This window comes from Engystomops pustulosus, chromosome 1, assembly GCF_040894005.1.
Source record: "Engystomops pustulosus chromosome 1, aEngPut4.maternal, whole genome shotgun sequence".
Classification (NCBI taxonomy): Eukaryota; Metazoa; Chordata; class Amphibia; order Anura; family Leptodactylidae; genus Engystomops; species Engystomops pustulosus.
Window position 1 is genome coordinate 176,703,809 of NC_092411.1, and position 22,223 is coordinate 176,726,031.

Genomic DNA, 22,223 nt, shown 5'->3' on the forward strand with positions numbered 1-22,223 from the left:
TGACTGCTGCATCAAAACAGGGGTGTACTTGTGGTCTTGGCTATAAGTGGTGTAACCTAAGCTGCACTAATCCTCCTGAGAAAAATGTTGAATTTTCTGCACCAACTAATAAGCGGTTCAATGTAAGGCTGCATTTACACAGCTGTATGGGGGAAGCTGTACATACGTCCCCCATAGACAGCAATGGTCACACGGCACTATACCGCTCATACGGCCATAAGCTGTGATTCTCTATGAAGAGGGGAGAGGTCACTGTAATGTAATTGTCAAAATTTCAGGAGATTTTCCTAAAGCAAAATAGAGATGTCATAATGAGAGATTATGCTGCCATTGGGATGTTACAAAGGGACACAGTGAAGTCATGATGGACATTCTGATGATAATAAAGGCATGTTTTGATGTCACAATAGAGTATAGTGATTTGTTAAAAGGGTACTGTGATTTCTTATTAGATCATTGTGATGTCATAAAGGGGCATAGTGATGTCACAATGAGGCATTGGGATATCTTACGTCATTGTTATGGCTTTTGGGGCCTATAATAAGGTGCTAGATCCTTTAAAATGTTTTTTTACCGGCTTTTAACGGCTTAAACCACTCAAATAATTTTACCACAATGCAATTTAAACTCACAAGTCTAAAATATATCTAGTTTGAAAACCTTCTTGAATATTGGCACTAGATTTGCTATAAGCTAATCTTTTGGAACCCTGTCCTAGATGAATTCTCAATGATTATAAAAATGGTCTGTCTATTATGGTACTAATTTGTCTACTTTTGCGGTTTTAAGACTTCCTGGGTTAAACAGGTGGTATTTAATATAGAATATACATTATTTGTAACCATGTCACCTGCCACGGGATTCTTCTGGGGACATATAGTAGAGAAGGTTTTCTCTTTCCTAATATCACCCTACCATTACACACAAGGCCAACTCTTTCAGTTTTAAGTTTCTTATTATTTATGTACTTGGAGAATAATTGGTACAAAGTGCTTATTAGTCTCTTTTTTGCTTACTTTATTTTTCATTTACAGAAATGATTTTTCAGAATCAGAATCTGGCTCATAATTACCTTCATTTTAGTTTTATTTCTATTTACCTTATGTGCTAACCAAATAGTTTTTTTTATGTACCAGATATACATCTTTAAATATATACAGTAATATTAAATTTGGCACAATGCTTCAGATACTGGAGTGAGATTGTGGTAAATTTTGGAACATTTTAAAATATTACATGTGATAAATTTGATATACAGACAACAACTCTGCGTTACTTCATCCACTTTCTAAAAGTTGATTGAATGGTGGTAAACTCCAAAATGTCCCACATTTTAATTAGTAATTCCAACATGTGGCAAATGGTGAAACTACAATGCTAATATTGCAATGCTTTAGTCTTCCTTCTCCCGTTGCATCGCAGACCCAAAATAGGACACAAAAGTTCCAGTTGCACGTTCGCTGCACAGAAATTAATCACAAAACTTTTAAGTCTTATTGATACAGTTTTGAGCATACTGGTGCTGACTTTTGTGCCAGTGGAGGAGTACTTCTTGGAGTTGGAGACCTTCAGTATTTAATATGTAGGGCAAATTGCCACTAAATCTTGCTCCACGGTCACTTAAAGTTTTTTTTAACTCCTTAAGATTTCCCTCCACCAGAAAGTGGCAGGCTCGAAAATGCCTGGCTGCTATCCACTTTTTGAAGACCGGGGACGAGACCCCAAGGGGGAAGTCTGGGTTCCCCAGGGTAGGTCTCAGGGGCGAGTTTTCATAGGAGATTGTGGTCTTAGTCCTACATTTCCTAAACACCATTAGAGTAGCAGCCTGTTAAAGTTGAGCAGTATCACAAGGAGGCTCTTGGTCCAATAAGGGTGCAGTCACAAAAAGTTGCGTTTTCAGTCCGTTTAAGAAAGCATGGGTTTTGCATGTTTACCATGCATTTCGCTGGTTTGAACCTGTTTATCTTCATTTCCAGAAGTGTAGGCAGCTGTGGAGCGGATTAAAACCAGCCAAAAATACAATGCATGCGTTTTCAGTCCATTTAAAAACGTCCAAGAATGCCTCCTGTGGCAGCACCCTCAAACTGCATCGCAATCAGTTTTGAGGTGATTTTAGGTGTAGTTTTGTTAATTTAACAGGTGAAAGACATTTGTAGAACAGGTTTCCCTTTCAAAATCAAATTCACTCGTTCAGTTCATATCTTTTACCTTTTAAATCAGGGGTCCCCAAACTAAGTTTCTATGCGGCCCCCGTCGCATCCGGCCACGACGTATGGCAGTCGGACAGGGGCCTCTGTCCATCCGGACAGGAAGCTCCTGCCCGTCTCTGTATAGTGCTCTATGCGGCTGTTTCCGGCCGCTCGAGGACTATTATTGCAGGTGGATAATTAATGGTGGGGGGCAGCATATGAAATAATTAATGGTGGGGGGACATATAAAATAACTAATGGTAGCGGGGACATATAAAATAACTAATGGTAGGGGGGCAGCATAGAAAATAATTAATGGTGGGGAACAGTCTGGTAATTAATGGTGGGGGGAGCATAGGAAATAATTAATGGAGAGGGGTCCCAGTATATTTAATAATTAATTGACCCAATTAATTAATTCATTGGGCCAATATATAAAATAGAGGGTGCAGTCTATTAAATAATTAATTGAGGGGGGGCCCAGTATATTACGGATGCGGTCACATGTACCGCTATTTATCCGGCCCTCCAGCGGTCTGAGAGGGACAGTGAACGGCCCCTTATATAAAAAGTTTGGGGACCCCTTTTTTAAATTAACAAAACTGCACCTAAAACCACCTTAAAACTGATTGTGATGCAGTTGTAACTGTTATTGCCCCCTTAATGTTGTTCACCTCTTACTAGATGATTAGATCAGGAACAGAACAAACATTTAAAATTTTTTTTTTATAATTTATTATATTTGTGGAGTCAGTCCATTTTAACATGACTCTGACTCCGCAGCACTGATAACAATAAAACTTCAATGCAGACACCTTTGACAACACTTAAAGTTGACCATTACAGCCTGGGGATAAATTACAATAAATAACCTGCATCCAGAGGTCCGTTTGTAACGTAGAGATGCCTGTAGGTCGAGTTTTCTTCGGTTGGGGGCTACATATGATAAATCGGCATCTTTTGCTGTGTGAACATCACTATCAGTCAGCCACTCCATAGGTTTTTTAGTCAGAAATGTTTTTTTTTTAAACAGGTAACCATTATAATACATTTATAACACAGCATTAGAAAAAAGAAGTCACCACCACTGTCTGCAACACCTCCACACTTCCAATGCCTAGACATCAGAAAGCTAGAGACTAGAGATGAGCGAACATGCTCGTCCGAGCTTGATGCTCGGTCGAGCATTAGGGTACTCGAAACTGCTCGTTACTCGGACGAATACTTCGCCCGCTCGAGAAAATGGCAGCTCCCGCCGTTTTGCTTTTTGGCGGCCAGAAACAGAGCCAATCACAAGCCAGGAGACTCTGCACTCCACCCAGCATGACGTGGTACCCTTACACGTCGATAGCAGTGGTTGGCTGGCCAGATCAGGTGACCCTGGGATAGACTAGCCGCTGGCCGCGCTGCTCGGATCATTCTGTCTCTGGATGCCGCTAGGGAGAGAGCTGCTGCTGCTCAGGGAAAGCGTTAGGGTGTTCTATTAGCTTACTGTTAGGCAGGAGTGATTCTCAAAGAACCCAACAGCCCTTCTTAGGGCTACAATAACGTTCTACTTTTTTTATTTTAATTTGCATATTTTACCATTTTGTGAGGAATTAGCAGGGGGACTTGCTACCGTTGTGTTTAGCTCTTAGTGGCACACATATCCATAGCAAAGACCGAAGTGGGAAAATTCAGTAGGGGTTGGATTTCTATTAGGCAATAACTCAGTGTCATCTCATCTGGCATAGTACTGTGCTTCCTTTGATACTTGGCTAGAAAATAGCCATAGGAGAATACAAACAGCTTCTTGAAGCCTACAGTAGCGTTCTATATATTTGATTTCTGGTTGATCTGCTGGTGGCTGTAGTTTCTGCAGTGCATGTACTTGCCAATTCTGAGCAATTTGTAGTGAGACTTGCGACCGCTGTGTTCTGCGCTTAGTGGCGCACATATCCATAGCAAAGGCTGAAGTGGCAAAATTCAGTAGGGGTTGGATTTCTATTAGGCAATAACTCAGTGTCATCTCATCTGGCATAGTACTGTGCTTCCTTTGATACTTGGCTAGAAAATAGCCATAGGAGAATACAAACAGCTTCTTGAAGCCTACAGTAGCGTTCTATATATTTGATTTCTGGTTGATCTGCTGGTGGCTGTAGTTTCTGCAGTGCATGTACTTGCCAATTCTGAGCAATTTGTAGTGAGACTTGCGACCGCTGTGTTCTGCGCTTAGTGGCGCACATATCCATAGCAAAGGCTGAAGTGGCAAAATTCAGTAGGGGTTGGATTTCTATTAGGCAATAACTCAGTGTCATCTCATCTGGCATAGTACTGTGCTTCCTTTGATACTTGGCTAGAAAATAGCCATAGGAGAATACAAACAGCTTCTTGAAGCCTACAGTAGCGTTCTATATATTTGATTTCTGGTTGATCTGCTGGTGGCTGTAGTTTCTGCAGTGCATGTACTTGCCAATTCTGAGCAATTTGTAGTGAGACTTGCGACCGCTGTGTTCTGCGCTTAGTGGCGCACATATCCATAGCAAAGGCTGAAGTGGCAAAATTCAGTAGGGGTTGGATTTCTATTAGGCAATAACTCAGTGTCATCTCATCCGGCATAGTACTGTGCTTCCTTTGATACTTGGCTAGAAAATAGCCATAGGAGAATACAAACAGCTTCTTGATCTTGAAGCCTACAGTAGCGTTCTATATATTTGATTTCTGGTTGATCTGCTGGTGGCTGTAGTTTCTGCAGTGCATGTACTTGCCAATTCTGAGCAATTTGTAGTGGGACTTGCGACCGCTGTGTTCTGCGCTTAGTGGCGCACATATCCATAGCAAAGGCCGAAGTGGCAAAATTCAGTAGGGGTTGGATTTCTATTAGGCAATAACTCAGTGTCATCTCATCCGGCATAGTACTGTGCTTCCTTTGATACTTGGCTAGAAAATAGCCATAGGAGAATACAAACAGCTTCTTGAAGCCTACAGTAGCGTTCTATATATTTGATTTCTGGTTGATCTGCTGGTGGCTGTAGTTTCTGCAGTGCATGTACTTGCCAATTCTGAGCAATTTGTAGTGAGACTTGCGACCGCTGTGTTCTGCGCTTAGTGGCGCACATATCCATAGCAAAGGCTGAAGTGGCAAAATTCAGTAGGGGTTGGATTTCTATTAGGCAATAACTCAGTGTCATCTCATCCGGCATAGTACTGTGCTTCCTTTGATACTTGGCTAGAAAATAGCCATAGGAGAATACAAACAGCTTCTTGATCTTGAAGCCTACAGTAGCGTTCTATATATTTGATTTCTGGTTGATCTGCTGGTGGCTGTAGTTTCTGCAGTGCATGTACTTGCCAATTCTGAGCAATTTGTAGTGGGACTTGCGACCGCTGTGTTCTGCGCTTAGTGGCGCACATATCCATAGCAAAGGCCGAAGTGGCAAAATTCAGTAGGGGTTGGATTTCTATTAGGCAATAACTCAGTGTCATCTCATCCGGCATAGTACTGTGCTTCCTTTGATACTTGGCTAGAAAATAGCCATAGGAGAATACAAACAGCTTCTTGATCTTGAAGCCTACAGTAGCGTTCTATATATTTGATTTCTGGTTGATCTGCTGGTGGCTGTAGTTTCTGCAGTGAATGTACTTGCCAATTCTGAGCAATTTGTAGTGGGACTTGCGACCGCTGTGTTCTGCGCTTAGTGGCGCACATATCCATAGCAAAGGCCGAAGTGGCAAAATTCAGTAGGGGTTGGATTTCTATTAGGCAATAACTCAGTGTCATCTCATCTGGCATAGTACTGTGCTTCCTTTGATACTTGGCTAGAAAATAGCCATAGCAATAGGATAGCATTGTTTGGTTTTAAAAACTCAAAAAAAAACAAAAAATAAAGTTATAACTCTCATTTTAAAAATGTTTAACCCGAGGGCTAGGGGTAGAGGACGAGGGCGGGGACGTGGGCGTCCAACTACTGCAGGGGTCAGAGGCCGTGGTCCTGGGCGGGGTGAGACACCACCTGCTGATGAGGGAGCAGGGGAACGCCGCAGAGCTACACTCCCTAGGTTCATGTCTGAAGTTACTGGGACTCGTGGTAGAGCACTGTTGAGGCCAGAACAGTGCGAACAGGTGATGTCGTGGATTGCTGACAATGCTTCGAGCAATTTGTCCACCACCAGTCAGTCTTCCACGCAGTCCACCCATGTCACCGAAATCGCCACTCCTCCAGCTCCTGCACCTCAGCCTCCTCCCCCCCAGTCTGCCCCCTCCCAGGAAAATTTGGCATTTGAACCGGCATACTCTGAGGAACTGTTTTCTGGACCCTTCCCACAGTCACAAACCACTTGTCCGGTTGCTGCTGAGCAATTTTCCGATGCCCAGGTTTTCCACCAGTCACAGTCTGTGGGTGATGATGACCTTCTTGACGTAGTGGAAGTGTGTAAAGAGGTGTCCGACGATGAGGAGACACGGTTGTCAGACAGTGGGGAAGTTGTTGTCAGGGCAGGAAGTCCGAGGGGGGAGCAGACTGAGGGATCGGAGGATGATGAGGTGACAGACCCAAGCTGGGTTGAGAGGCCGGGTGAACACAGTGCTTCTGAGACGGAGGAGAGTCCTCGACCTGAACAGGTTGGAAGAGGCAGTGGTGGGGCCAGACGGAGAGGCAGGGCCAGAGCTGGTGCATCAGCGCCACTGTCAACTAGTGAAGCTCCCGTGGTGAGGGCTCTTGCGGCGAGGGCTAGATCTTCAGAAGTGTGGAGGTTCTTTAAGGAAACACCGGATGACCGACGGACTGTGGTGTGCAACATTTGCCAAACCAGGCTCAGCAGGGGTTCCACCACTACTAGCTTAACTACCACCAGTATGCGCAGGCATATGAATGCTAAGCACCCCACTCAGTGGCAACAAGCCCGTTCACCTCCGGCCGTGCACACCACTGCTCCTTCCCCTGTGTCAGCTGCTAGTCAGCCCCCTGCCCAGGACCCTGGCACAAAAACCCCATCGTCGCCTCCACGATCCTCCACAGCATCCACCAGCGTTCAGCTCTCCATACCCCAGACGCTGGAGCGGAAACGCAAATATAGTGCAACCCACCCGCACGCCCAAGCCCTTAATGTGCACATCTCCAGATTGCTTAGCCTGGAGATGCTGCCCTATAGGCTAGTAGAGACCGAGGCCTTTCGCAACCTCATGGCGGCGGCCGCCCCTCGGTATTCGGTCCCCAGCCGCCACTACTTTTCCCGATGTGCCGTCCCAGCCCTGCACCAGCACGTGTCAGACAACATCATCCGTGCCCTGACCAACGCCGTTTCTGACAAGGTCCACCTGACCACGGACACGTGGACGAGTGCTGCCGGGCAGGGCCACTATATATCACTGACGGCACATTGGGTTAACTTGGTGGAGGCTGGGACCGAGTCTGACCCTGGGGCTGCTCATATACTGCCGACGCCGAGGATTGCTGGGCCTACCTCGGTCCAGGTGTTTCAGGCCTACTATGCCTCCTCCTCCTCCCACCCCTCCTCCACCTCCTCCTCCGAACTACCATCCGTGGGCACGGCGCCATCAGTCGGTAGCTCTAGGCACAGCAGCAGTGCCGTCGCTAAGCGACAGCAGGCGGTGCTCAAACTGCTGAGCCTAGGCGACAAAAGGCACACCGCCCAAGAGCTATTACAGGGCATCACGGCGCAGACTGATCTGTGGCTGGCACCGCTGAACCTCAAGCCGGGAATGGTTGTGTGTGACAACGGCCGTAACCTGGTGGCGGCTCTGCAACTCGGCAGACTGACACATGTGCCATGCCTGGCCCATGTGTTAAATCTGATAGTGCAGCGTTTCCTCAAGACATACCCCAATCTGTCTGATTTGCTCACGAAGGTGCGCCGCATCTGTGCGCATTTCAGGAAGTCCAGCCCAGATGCTGCCACTCTCAGGGCAGCGCAGCGCCGCCTCCAACTGCCCGCTCACCGACTGTTGTGCGACGTGCCCACGAGGTGGAATTCAACACTGACCATGTTATCCAGAGTTTACCAGCAGCGCAGAGCGATTGTAGACTGCCAGATGTCAACTTCCACCAGAACTGGTAGTCAGGTCAGTCAGCTTCCTCAAGTCTACAATGAGGAGTGGACGTGGATGTCTGATATCTGTCAGGTGCTGAGTAACTTTGAGGAGTCAACACAGATGGTCAGTGGCGATGCCGCCATCATCAGCCTCACCATCCCGCTGCTTGGCCTGTTGAAAAACTCTCTGGTCAGCATGAAGTCGGAAGCTTTGCGCTCGTCACAAGAGACGGGGGAAGAATATTCCCTTGTTGATAGCCAAAGCACCCTGAGGTCTGTTTCTCAGCGCATATCGGAGGAGGTGGAGGTGGAGGAGGATGAGGAGGAAGAGGAGGAGAATGTTGGCGAGACACAAGAGGGGACCATTGTTGAGTCCTTCACTGTTCAGCGTGTATGGGCAGAAGAAGAGGAGTTGGAGGAGTTGGAGGAGGAGGAAATGGACAGTCAGGCCAGTGAGGGGAGTGAATTCTTACGCGTTGGTACTCTGGCGCATATGGCAGATTTCATGCTAGGCTGCCTATCCCGTGACCCTCGCGTTCAAAGAATTTATTCCAGCACCGATTACTGGGTGTTCACTCTCCTGGACCCACGGTACAAGCAAAATCTTCCCACTCTCATCCCTGGAGAGGAAAGGAGTGTGAGAATGCATGAATACCAGCAGGCCCTGGTGCACAAGCTGAAACAGTATTTCCCTTCTGACAGCGCTAGCGGCAGAGTGCGTAGTTCTGCGGGACAAGTAGCGAGGGAGAGTAGGCGAGCAGGCAGCTTGTCCAGCACTGGCAAGGGTACGCTTTACAAGGCTTTTGCCAGCTTTATGTCACCCCAGCAAGACACTGTCACCTGTCCCCAGTCTCGGCAGAGTAGGGCTGATCTTTACAGAAAGATGGTGAGGGAGTACGTAGCTGACCATACCATCGTCCTAAATGATCACACAGCTCCCTACAACTACTGGGTTTCAAAGCTGGACATGTGGCACGAACTGGCGCTGTACGCCTTGGAGGTTCTTGCCTGCCCTGCCGCTAGCGTCTTGTCCGAGCGGGTTTTCAGTGCAGCTGGTGGCATCATCACCGATAAGCGTACACGCCTGTCGACTGACAGCGCTGACAGGCTGACGCTTATTAAAATGAATAAAGGCTGGATTTCTCAGAATTTCCAATCTCCACCAGGTGAAGGAAGCTCAACCTGAATAATTGATCCACTCCTCCTCCTCCTCCTCATTTTCCTCCTTCTCCTCCTCTTTGTACAGTAAAGCAGAGGAAAATGGCTATTTTTTGACAGGGCCCACTGGCTCTTGCTATAGTACTTCATGCATTTAATTTTTCTGGAGGGCCACCTACCCGGTCCTCTGTTTGAAACAATTTTTGTGAGTGCCACATACAGGCACTCAATCTATTCCATTTTTCTGGAGGGCCACCTACCCGGTCCTCTGTTTTAAAAAATTTTTGGGACTGCCACATACAGGCACTCAATCTATTCCATTTTACTGCAGGGCCACCTACCTGCTCCTCTGGTTTGAACAATTTTTGGGACTGCCACATACAGGCACTCAATCTATTCCATTTTACTGGAGGGCCACCTACCTGCTCCTCTGGTTTGAAACATTTTTGGGACTGCCACATACAGGCACTCAATCTATTCCATTTTACTGCAGGGCCACCTACCTGCTCCTCTGGTTTGAACAATTTTTGGGACTGCCACATACAGGCACTCAATCTATTCCATTTTACTGGAGGGCCACCTACCTGCTCCTCTGGTTTGAAACATTTTTGGGACTGCCACATACAGGCACTCAATCGATTCCATTTTACTGCAGGGCCACCTACCTGCTCCTCTGGTTTGAACAATTTTTGGGACTGCCACATACAGGCACTCAATCTATTCCATTTTACTGGAGGGCCACCTACCTGCTCCTCTGGTTTGAAACATTTTTGGGACTGCCACATACAGGCACTCAATCTATTCCATTTTACTGCAGGGCCACCTACCTGCTCCTCTGGTTTGAACAATTTTTGGGACTGCCACATACAGGCACTCAATCTATTCCATTTTACTGCAGGGCCACCTACCTGCTCCTCTGGTTTGAACAATTTTTGGGACTGCCACATACAGGCACTCAATCTATTCCATTTTACTGCAGGGCCACCTACCTGCTCCTCTGGTTTGAACAATTTTTGGGACTGCCACATACAGGCACTCAATCTATTCCATTTTACTGCAGGGCCACCTACCTGCTCCTCTGGTTTGAACAATTTTTGGGACTGCCACATACAGGCACTCAATCTATTCCATTTTACTGCAGGGCCACCTACCTGCTCCTCTGGTTTGAACAATTTTTGGGACTGCCACATACAGGCACTCAATCTATTCCATTTTACTGGAGGGCCACCTACCTGCTCCTCTGGTTTGAAACATTTTTGGGACTGCCACATACAGGCACTCAATCTATCCCATTTTACTGGAGGGCCACCTACCTGCTCCTCTGGTTTGAAAAATGTTTGGGACTGCCACATACAGGCACTATCCAAATTAAATTGTCTCCATAGCAGCCTCCACACGTTGTCTCCATTGCTACCTCCAAAAGTCGTCCATATAGCTGCCTCCATACATCGTCCCTTTATCAAACGAGGTGTGTCAGGCAGAAATTTGGGTTGTTTTCATGGATTCCACATCAAAGTTGTTAACTTTGTCACCACCCTGCTGTGTAATCCCCAAAATATACTGGCAAACTTTTACCATTTAGGGATATTATTTCAGCGCTTCTTGCGCATCTGTTTACATTCCCCTCACCCGGCATATCCTAAACTTATAAGAACGCTACTACACTTGATCTTATACAAAAGGTTCTTAGAAGTGCTGTTTGGGGAGTAGCCTAGAGACAGGGGCTTGGATTGGCGAAAGCTCGCCTGGCAGCGGAACGCCAGCTCCATGCGCATCATGCGCTTCTTGCGCATCTGTTTACATTCCCCTCACCCGCCATATCCCAAACTTATAAGAACTTTACTACACTTAACTTGGTGCAGGCTGGGACCGAGTCTGACCCTGGGGCTGGTCATATACTGCCGACGCAGAGAATTGCGGGGCCTACCTCGGTCCAGGTCTCAAAGGCCTACTATACCTCCTCCCACCCCTCCTCCACCTCCTCCTCCTCCGAATTACCATCCGTGGGCATGGCGCCATCAGTCGGTAGCTCTAGGCACAGCAGCAGTGCCGTCGCTAAGCGACAGCAGGCGGTGCTGAAACTGCTGAGCCTAGGCGATAAAAGGCACACCGCCCAAGAGCTATTACAGGGCATTCCACATCAAAGTTGTTAACTTTGTCGCCACCCTGCTGTGTAATCCCCAAAATATACTTGCAAACTTTTACCATTTAGGGATATTATTTCAGCGCTTCTTGCGCATCTGTTTACATTCCCCTCACCCGGCATATCCTAAACTTATAAGAACGCTACTACACTTGATCTTATACAAAAGGTTCTTAGAAGTGCTGTTTGGGGAGTAGCCTAGAGACAGGGGCTTGGATTGGCGAAAGCTCGCCTGGCAGCGGAACGCCAGCTCCATGCGCATCATGCGCTTCTTGCGCATCTGTTTACATTCCCCTCACCCGCCATATCCCAAACTTATAAGAACGCTACTACACTTAACTTGGTGCAGGCTGGGACCGAGTCTGACCCTGGGGCTGGTCATATACTGCCGACGCAGAGAATTGCGGGGCCTACCTCGGTCCAGGTCTCAAAGGCCTACTATACCTCCTCCCACCCCTCCTCCACCTCCTCCTCCTCCGAATTACCATCCGTGGGCATGGCGCCATCAGTCGGTAGCTCTAGGCACAGCAGCAGTGCCGTCGCTAAGCGACAGCAGGCGGTGCTGAAACTGCTGAGCCTAGGCGATAAAAGGCACACCGCCCAAGAGCTATTACAGGGCATTCCACATCAAAGTTGTTAACTTTGTCGCCACCCTGCTGTGTAATCCCCAAAATATACTTGCAAACTTTTACCATTTAGGGATATTATTTCAGCGCTTCTTGCGCATCTGTTTACATTCCCCTCACCCGGCATATCCTAAACTTATAAGAACGCTACTACACTTGATCTTATACAAAAGGTTCTTAGAAGTGCTGTTTGGGGAGTAGCCTAGAGACAGGGGCTTGGATTGGCGAAAGCTCGCCTGGCAGCGGAACGCCAGCTCCATGCGCATCATGCGCTTCTTGCGCATCTGTTTACATTCCCCTCACCCGCCATATCCCAAACTTATAAGAACGCTACTACACTTAACTTGGTGCAGGCTGGGACCGAGTCTGACCCTGGGGCTGGTCATATACTGCCGACGCAGAGAATTGCGGGGCCTACCTCGGTCCAGGTCTCAAAGGCCGACTATACCTCCTCCCACCCCTCCTCCACCTCCTCCTCCTCCGAATTACCATCCGTGGGCATGGCGCCATCAGTCGGTAGCTCTAGGCACAGCAGCAGTGCCGTCGCTAAGCGACAGCAGGCGGTGCTGAAACTGCTGAGCCTAGGCGATAAAAGGCACACCGCCCAAGAGCTATTACAGGGCATTCCACATCAAAGTTGTTAACTTTGTCGCCACCCTGCTGTGTAATCCCCAAAATATACTGGCAAACTTTTATCATGTACCGATATTATTTGAGCGCTTCTTGCTCACCTCCTTTGGTTCCTCTCTGCCACCCATTGGTTTGAAGCCTGAGTCCATTTAGGGTATGTCGCCATGCCACTCTCTAGCCTGCTGCCGCTGCCTCTGCATGCCGTCCCCTATAGTGTCAGGGTCAATTATTGGATGTTTTAGATGCTATCTAGCTTCATTCTGTCACTCTGTCATGGCCATGCTGTTGCCCATAATTTTGGCATAATGGTGCGATTATGCAGCCTCAGAGGCATCCATGCATGCTGCCCCTGCTGTTTCCTGTCCATTTCCGTGGTGTTTCCATCCTTTTCTGAGGTTCCCAGGTGTTTGGCCAAGCTTCCCTGTGCAGAGCCTTGGTCCCCTTGAAAAATGCTCGAGTCTCCCATTGACTTCAATGGGGTTCGTTATTCGAGACGAGCACTCGAGCATCGGGAAAAGTTCGTCTCGAATAACGAGTACCCGAGCATTTTAGTGTTCGCTCATCTCTACTAGAGACCCCTCTTCCATGGCCCACCCACTAGTCTCTACCATCCAGCCCACTCTCCCCATCCACAGCCTGCATTAAAGCATTTCCCCCTTCACCAACCCCAATTTTCAATCTATTTGATCTATTGCATCTCAAATTTTACCATGACACCCCTCTTCAAATAGGCTTTTTGCTCCATCCAGACCACTTCACACATTCCCTGGGCTATGCATCAAGACAATGCTTAGCTATACACTTCCAGACATGGTGGGGTATCTCCGCCACCACCAACTGCTCATTATTCTCCCCCATAAGTCCTCCCACACAGGTCAAAACTTTTGTTTCCCTTGGCATATGAATGTCAAACCAACTTCTGCTCCTTTCCACACGACTACCTCATAGTATAAAAATAATAAGTTGTTGATTGATTTTCTAGAATTGCATGGGCTACATAGTGACATCTGCCATGTAATATGAGGATTTTATAATTTGTCATTGCACAATCTACTATAAATGCTGCCACCAATATTTCCATAATCTCAAGTTTACACTGGAAGCCGACAACCCACAGCAAACACTATGGTCTCGCTTTCCACTTTCTAACATGGCCAGTCAGACCACATTTTAGTGTAAATCCACCATCAAGTGCAATCACCAGGAAGAGCTCTACTCTGACTACTGAAGAAGTAACACTTCAAGTGCTATGTAGGACCATCTTTAGGTTTGCAGTGCGTCAATCTCTATACAGCAAAGCTGCAATACTGGCACAAACCATGGCCAGTTGTGGAACTATTTAAAAAAAAACATGTTTTTCAACCTCTGGACAACCCCTTTAAGGAGGTATTCTGGAATTTATGTATTTATTGTCTGTTCTGGCTCATAGATTATGGCACTCAGCCTCTCCCTACCCACATTTTAATGATTGTGATTTATGGATTGGTTAAATTGTTACATCAATGGAATCTCTAGTATTTGTTGCATGCACAATATTTGTACCAATCAGGAAAATTGCATCAAATGTGTTAAAAAAAGGGGCTATTAGATTCTCAAAAAGATACAACAATAAAATAAATAAATATACTAGACATATAGTAAAGAAGTGACACTATGCATGCTATAATATCAATTGTGAATAGGTATAGGTATGTATAACCATATATTCGATACAACCAATAGTTATTATGAACTCCAGTATCTGCTAGTGATCACTAAGGTGGAATATAATAGTAATATACAGTACAGACCAGTTTGAACACACCTTCTCGTTCAAAGAGTTTTCTATATTTTCACATATGGAATTATATGCTTAACAAAAAGGTGTGAAACTACTGAAAATATGTCTTATATTCTAGGTTCTTCAATGTAGCCACCTTTTGCTTTGATTACTGCTTTGCACACTCTTTGCAATCTCTTGATGAGCTTCAATAGGTAGTCACCTGAAATGGTCTATCAACAGTCTTGAAGGAGTTCCCAGAGATCTTTAGCACTTGTTGGCCCTTTAACTCATCCCAAACCATCTTGATTGGGTTCAGGTCTGGTGACTGTGGAGGCCAGGTCATCTGGCGTAGCACCCCTTCACTCTCCTTCTTGGTCAAATAGCCCTTACATAGTCTGGAGGTGTGTTTGGGGGGTCAATGTCCTATTGAAAAATAAATGATGGTCCAACTAAATGCAAACCGGATAGAATAGCATGCGCGCTGCAAGCAAGTTGCTGTGGTAACCATGCTGGTTCAGTATACCTTCAATTTTTAATAAATATCCCCAACAGTGTCACCAGTAAAGCACCCCCACACCTTCTCCTTCATGCTTCAAGGTGGAAACCGGGCCTGTAGAGTCCATATGTTCAACTTTTCTGCGTCGCACAAAGACACGGTGGTTCACAGATTTTCACTGGTCTAATGTCCATACCTTGTGTTCTTTAGCTCAAACAAGTCTCTTCTGCTTGTTCTAAAGTTTTTTTCATATATATCCAAGGCTGCAAAGCAGAGCTTTCTTTTTCTCTTTACCTGAGACTAAAAAAGGGCAATTCCACGGGTAAAAACTCTTTGGAGTGGGTAGATGCTCATGCAGACTTCGTGGTATTTCATATTTTCAAAAAAATAACGATCTCTTCATATGATATATTTCTCACCCTGAGATCACTGTGAGTAGTACTGGATAAAACATAGAGTAGTACAATAAAGTTTACTTTAATCAATTCTACTTAACCCTTTCAGGACCTGGCCCTTTTTTGTTTTTTCATTTTCATTTTTCACTCCCCATGATCAAAAATCCATAACTTTTTTATTTTTCCATGTACAGAGCTGTGTGACGGCTTATTTTCTGCGTAACAAATTGCACTTCATAGAGATGGTTTTGAATATTCCATGCCGTGTACTAGGAAGCGGGGAAAAACGTGAAAACTATGAAAACGTCATCTCATCTAGCGAAAAATGACATCTTCCCTGCTCCACACACCAAGGTTTGAAAAAGTTATTTTACCTGCATAATACTTAGCTTTATAAGCTTTATATTTTTTTTGTACACAATGTTTAAATTTTCTGTATTAAAGCAATATAAAATCTATATAAATTTGGTATCAATGTGATCGTACCAAGCCAAAGAGTGAAGTGGAAGTAGTATTGGGAGCGCATAGTGAAAGCTTTAAAAAACCCACAAGAAAATGGCGCAAATGCATTTTTTGCTAATTTTGCTGCATTAGGAATTTCTTTCCAGCTTCCCAGTACACATCATGGATTTAATGGGTATAATAATATATACCCTAACTAAGAAGTACAATTTGGTACACAGAAAATAGGCCCTCACACAGCACTTTACATGGAAAAATTAAAAAGTAGATATGTTTGAAGGTGGGAAGTGAAAAATGAGGTTAATGGTAGCACAGGAAATTAAAGGATGGTGTGCTTGGGTTGACTGCCCCTCCTCCATGTATTCGAATAAAGTGACTTATTTACTTAATAAAAGGGCTTATTTACTAAGGGTCAGCATGAAGACACCCAGTGAGTTAGCCACCACATCTGCTTTGTTTTTGCATATCAGAACCATCTTGTACATCATTGATACAAGTGATTCACTTTATTCAAAGACAAAGAAGATCAACAGAAATCATTCAAGTAAATGACAAGTATCTTCATTTCCTGCAGTCACAATGTCATCATATTTTTCACAAATACAGCTATAGACAGGGTCCCATAGAATTGACTTAATGACACCGTACTTTTAGCTAAAAATGGTTTCCCTCACATCCCCATTAAATCAACTTTATTATTTTACCTGGCATACAGCCAGATCGCATTGAATTCAAAGGTCGCATGGCCAGGTCGTCTTGGTGAATGCCTTCTCACAATTCAGCACTTCATGTCATGTGCCCAGGGTGTTGTTATCTAAGGTCCAACCACTAAAATGTATCCCATGTATGTATCTGATCACATGAAATCACAGTATGCCTTGATGGAGGCATGGGGAGGAGTAGAGGTCTATACAGGCTTACAGATACAAACATGGAATAAGTGGTTAATGTGGGATATTGAATAAATACACAGTTAACACCAACTATCCACCTACTGGAAAAGCACAGATGAATAAACAGTAAGAGAGAGAACTAAGTGATCTTGTTAGATGTCCATTGATCTACAATATACACTGGGTGTAGTACAAACTCTGAAGTAATGTTGCTAATTTAAAGTATAACTGTCATTTCAAAAAACTTTTGGCATGTTGTAGGGCAGGTAATTTTAAGCACTTTTGCAATTGGATTAGTTACCCGAATCTTGCTCCTTTCTCTTGTATTCTGCAGACTTCCCCTAGATGTCAGCAATCACACATATGTCTGCTACTATGGACATTCCGTCTTCAGAAAGAAGCTGAGACTACGGAAGGAGAGACGCCCCCATCTCTCTCCCTCCAATTAGCTGATTACCTCATGTCTCACTGCTGCAGCACTCATGTGCAGGGAGAAGCCGTGACTAATGTAATAACCAAGCACCTAAACTCTTATCTCTCCTCAGCTTTCCCTACACTTGGGTATAAACACATAATCCACACAGACACAAACTGCAGCCCCCCATCACCTCACACACACAGGAAGTGGCAGGAGACCATCTCCAAGTCTTCAAGCTGTCCCATCATGTGCTGTACCTCATGTGCTGTACTATAGGTACATAGATAGATAGTATATGCATAGATAGATACATAGATCATAGACATAGATAGATATGAGAGATAGGATATACACAGATAGATATGAGATAGATAGATAGGATATATATATAGATTGATGAAAGATATATATATGGAATATGATATAGATAGGATATACATAGATGACTAGGAGATAGAAAGATATTAGATAGAGGATAGATATGAGTAGATAATAGATAGATATGAGATAGATAAATAGATACATAGATATATATATATATATATATATATATATATATATATAGATGTGGATGGATGGATAGATAGATTTGGATGGATGGATAGATAGATACTGTAGCTATATAGATGATAGATGACAGGAGGAAGTCCCACCCCTCCATCTTGCTGATTGTAGTTATTTTGAGAGCTGGAAACCCTGGTTGCAATGGGCCAAAAAAGGTACTTAATGAGGACCGAGAGGCAAAATACTTTGAGGAATAATTCCCAGGGACACCTGGAGCAGAATTATGTATTTTATTTATTTTTTGCTCAGAACGACGGTTACACTTTAACTTTAGCCCCAGGCTCCAAAAATCAATTGTAAGAGTTATCAAGGTGTCTGCAAGAAAGTTTTATTGTTAATCTTTGTTCCCATGACAACCCAAAATTTTAAAAATTAATTTGCCCCAGGGACAAAAAATACAAAATATACCTATTACAACTTTACCTAAAAGAATAAGAACAAACCTACAGAACCATGTACGTAACATGTGGAATGACTGTACTCTGTATTTGAATGGATTACACAGCTCCAAGAAGGTTGATATATATTACAATCATATTCCACCATAGTGATCACTGGTAGATACCAGAACATAAAATGAATACTTGTATATACAGTTATACTTACTCAATATACTGTGAAGTGACACTGTATACTGGAAATGACCTGCAGCAGGCAACTAATATCCATGAAGTTGGTACAAAGGGCCGACAGTCCAACACCATCCAACAACACGGTCCAATACCATGCAAGGAGAATGGCATTTGCCAGAGAACACCAAGATGAGCAGATTTGACATTAGCGCCTTGTGCTCTTCACAGTTGAGAGCAAGTTTATGACAGATGAGAAGAGTCTAAAGATGCCATATCGAGAATGTTTTGCTGCTTGCAACATCCTACAGCTTGAGTGGTTTTGCAGTGGGTCAGTAATTATAAGAAGGCATTTCTTAGGATGGCTGCACAGCCCTCCATTTGCTCGCCAGAGGTTCCCTGACTGCCATTAAGTGCAGTGATGAGATCCTCAGAGCCACTGTGCGACCTGTGCAGGGGCCCCTGGTTCATCCTGAGACTTCTGGGCAATCTGATCAAGACAGTTTATGGGTTGAGCAGTACCTGAGAAGCTTTGTATCTGACTGCCAGGAAGATTGGGGTACACAGCTGACTATCGCTGAGTTTGTGTACAACCACCAAGACTTCCCATCTACCGCCAAGTCCCCATTTCTCTGCAGTTATGGTTTTGTTCCCCGTTTCTCTTGTATGTCTATGGATTCGTCCAGTAACCCGCATGCAGATGCCATTGTGTCCAGCCTATGTTCTGTTTGGGCACAAGCCCGCAAAAATCTGCTAAAGGCCCAAGATCTTATTTGCATGGTAACGGATAGAGAATCTTCAGTTGAGGGTCCAGTGGTCCCTCATAAAGGGAAGAGGGGTACTGTCAGAACTCGCAAATTGTTCTGATGGGATCTGGTTTCAGGTTTCTTGCCGGAAAACCACACCCAGAGCTGCCTGTGATTGACAGCTCCATTACTGATCTTGGGAAAGCTGGGTGTGTCTTTGAACTCGTTTTCTCTGCAGCTGCGGTTTGAGTGATGGATGGCTGAGCCAGTCAGTGCTGGAGCTAGTGTCCATTACTGCCTTATATTCTGCCCAGCCCTTCATTGGGTGCTGGTTATTTCACTCCCCTGTGATCTCTAGTGCTCTTGCCGTTCTTGCTATTCTGTGTATTGGCTTCTGCTTTGCCTACTGACCATTCTATTTGCTATACGATTCTGTACCTTTGCCGCCATCTTGGTTTTGACCCGTTTTTTTTTACTCCACTTGTCTGTCTGTATCTGTTGTTTGTCCCTCAGTATCGTTTAACTCCTAGTGTGACCCCACATTCCTGTCTTGGTCTTGTGTCGGTTTCTGTGTATCAGTGTGAACACTGGTCTATATTTGGATTCTGGTTACCTGTCCGCTCCACCATCCAGCAGACAAAGTAATCTTTCCCTGTCATCTTGTAGGGCCTCTCAGGGGCCGTCAGTTAGGTTCCTGATAGTGGGTACGCCCTTATCAGGGCAGTTTATCTACTTTAGGCAGGGGTTTAGCCCGCAGGTACGTCACAGGGTGAGTTTGACACTACTTAACAAGTCTGACAGCTAGCGCCAAGCCGGTTTGTGGTTGCTGGACAGGTACTGACAAAACCACTACCAGTATATTGTCAATCAATATTACAATATAATATTACAATATAATTATAATAATTATAATTACAATATAATCAATATAGCACACCCTCTAGATCTTGTTTCTTTCATGGCCCAGGTTAGTGGCATCATCCAGAATACCAACTTTGAAGTGAGATGTAAATTGGTCACATAAAGTCAAGGAGGTGGAGAGATTAACATTGAAGTCAAGCTCTCCCTGCGTCAGAACACACCCTTCACTGTAATTGATATTCCTGCATCCAAAGACATCACTATTCTAATCTTGTGAAGTCAATTACAGAGGAGGAGGCGTTCAGAGGTGAGAAGAGATTGACTTCCGTGTTAAACTCTCTGTCTCTTTGACTTCTATAGAACCAATTTATAACTTCCACTTCAAAGTTGATTTACTGGTTAATTCCACTACGCTGGGTCATAAAAGACATGATCTGGAAGGTGTTAAGCTTCTTGACAACTTACTGGTTGTAGTTTATAGGGCCAATTTCTGATGACAGGTTCCCTTTAAAGAGGAACTTTAGTGAAGTTACTCTGAACAGTAGTAAGTTGAGTTTTCTCTATGCTCATCTAAAGGCTGTGGTTATACACATTCCTCTAGTATTCTGTTGATATTTTGTTTACACCACATTTACATAAACACAAGGTTACAAAATTTCTATGTAAACGGAATGTCCATTAAATGTGAATGCAAAAGAAATGAACGCAGACAGAATTTAAACTCTAAAGCAATATTAACACGGTCGTTTGATTTACATGACATTCAAGTTTACATAGCGATTGCATCATGCTTGCGGTTAGGCAATGGCTGCATCTTGTTTGCATTTATGTGACATTTGCGCCACGTTTAAGGTTATGTTACATTTTTGTGGCATTAGCGTCATGTTTATGTGGTGTTTGCATCGTATGTACATGTACACAGCATTTGGTTTGTGTTTACGTTTACATGTTAAAGTACATGAATAGGACTTGTTAACATTAATGCACCATTTATGACATTTGCACTTAAAGGGAACCTGTCACCTGAGTGCTATTTTTATCAGGTTGTTATAGACAACGTACTGTGCCAAATATGTTTTTTTTAAAAAATGTCTGTGTTGTATGGTGTTTGAAATAGTAATAGAAGATTGCTGGGTTGTGTTCAGCATCTACCACACCTAGTCTCTCTTGGATTGAAGCTGGACCACACCTCTTGCATAACCATTTAAAATAGTAATACATGAAACTTCACCTGGCTATGACTAGCAGATGCTTCAGTCCACCTGTGTAAAATTCCTATCGATGTTCGGCAGAGAACTGAAATATTCAGGTGGAAGTTGTCATTTGAAATTTTTCACTGTGGCCAGGGAGCCAGACAAAGCTTCACGTACTTTATTTCAAATACCATATAACACATTTTTAAAAAAAACATATCTAGCACATAACAGTAATTTGTTTGCCCTGATAAAAATAGCACTCAGGTGACAGGTTCCCTTTATATAGCATTTGAACTTGAACTGAATTTCATTTACCTGATGTTTGCGGCGCGTTTATGGTTATACGGCATTTGTGTGGTGTTTGCATTGCATGTCACTTCTACATTTATGTTGAATTTGCGTTACGTTTCCACTTATGTGCCATTTGCGCATAAGTGGATGCCATTTGCATCGTGTTTATGTGGCATTTGAGACATATTTACATTTATGCACTGTTTGTGTAAAATTTGCCATTTGTTTACCTTTAGGCAATGTTTGCAGTGCATGTGTGTTTACGTGCTGTTTTGGGCGCATTTGAGTTTATGCGTGCTTGCATCGCCTGTATGTTGCATTTGCGTTTTCACAGGATTGGGTCACAATTGCGTTTACGACTGAGGCAAGCTGTGCTACATGCAGTTTGCCTAACTAACTTGCAGAGTGCGCCAGATTATTGAATATTGGTGCATGGTCTTCAATAATCTGACACACCCTGCATGCCCCGATTGTGCTTAACCCCTAGGCGCGCTAGGATGTTATAGTACGTCCCTGTGGCTAGATGCTAAGCGCACGGGGACGTGCTTTAACGTCCTGCATCTGGCACCGGCTCACGAATGGAACCGGCACCAGAAGCAGCGGCTCTCAGCTAACACTCACGATCAGAGCCGACTCCGTTCTCTGGTGTTAACCACTTACACACGGTCTAGCATGACCGCGGCATGTAAGGGTGCTCCTGCTATGGATCGGATCCCACGTGCCGCTTACCGGTGGATCCGGTCCTCTTATGGGCAGCCCCGAAGTCTGCTGAGTGCTTCGGGGCTGCCCGATCT

At 44.6% G+C, this 22,223-nt stretch overlaps 1 protein-coding gene across 5 annotated transcripts in view; it reads right to left on the reverse strand.

Moving 5' to 3' along the window:
• Window positions 1-22,223, reverse strand: part of LOC140067760 (ceramide synthase 4-like) — a 99,877-nt gene that overhangs the window by 64,231 nt on the left and 13,423 nt on the right. The window contains exon 1 of one of the 5 annotated variants that reach the window (XM_072113950.1): window positions 18,858-18,878. The exons of the other annotated variants lie outside the window; for them this stretch is intronic. The gene's annotated coding sequence lies outside the window, so the exon portion shown is untranslated. Of the gene's footprint in view, window positions 1-18,857; window positions 18,879-22,223 lie in introns of those variants that run through there. 5 annotated transcript variants of the gene reach the window in all.